Below are 346 nucleotides of genomic sequence, written 5' to 3'. Positions count from 1 at the left end.
CCTGCAGACTCCAGCAGAGGAAGCAGCAGAACATCTCCTGCAGGAGCACAGAGAGCTGACCTGAAACACCTGAAACACCTGAAACACCTGATACACCTGTAACACCTGATACACCTGAAACACCTGATACACCTGAAACACCTGATACACCTGAAACACCTGATACACCTGCAGGACTACAGAACAAGACTCTTCTCTCTGGAACTGGTCTGTCCATCATCCGTCATCCATCCATCCATCATCCATCATCCATCCATCCATCATCCATCATCCATCCATCCGTCATCCATCTTCCTGTCTGTTTCAGGATGTTTCTGTATTTTATTTTAGTAATTTTGTTTATATT

The sequence above is a fragment of the Austrofundulus limnaeus genome, unplaced genomic scaffold, assembly GCF_001266775.1.
Source record: "Austrofundulus limnaeus strain Quisiro unplaced genomic scaffold, Austrofundulus_limnaeus-1.0 Scaffold2601, whole genome shotgun sequence".
In the NCBI taxonomy this organism is placed as follows: domain Eukaryota; kingdom Metazoa; phylum Chordata; class Actinopteri; order Cyprinodontiformes; family Rivulidae; genus Austrofundulus; species Austrofundulus limnaeus.
The sequence above is the reverse complement of the archived record's forward strand: the minus strand, read 5'-3'. Positions refer to the sequence as shown.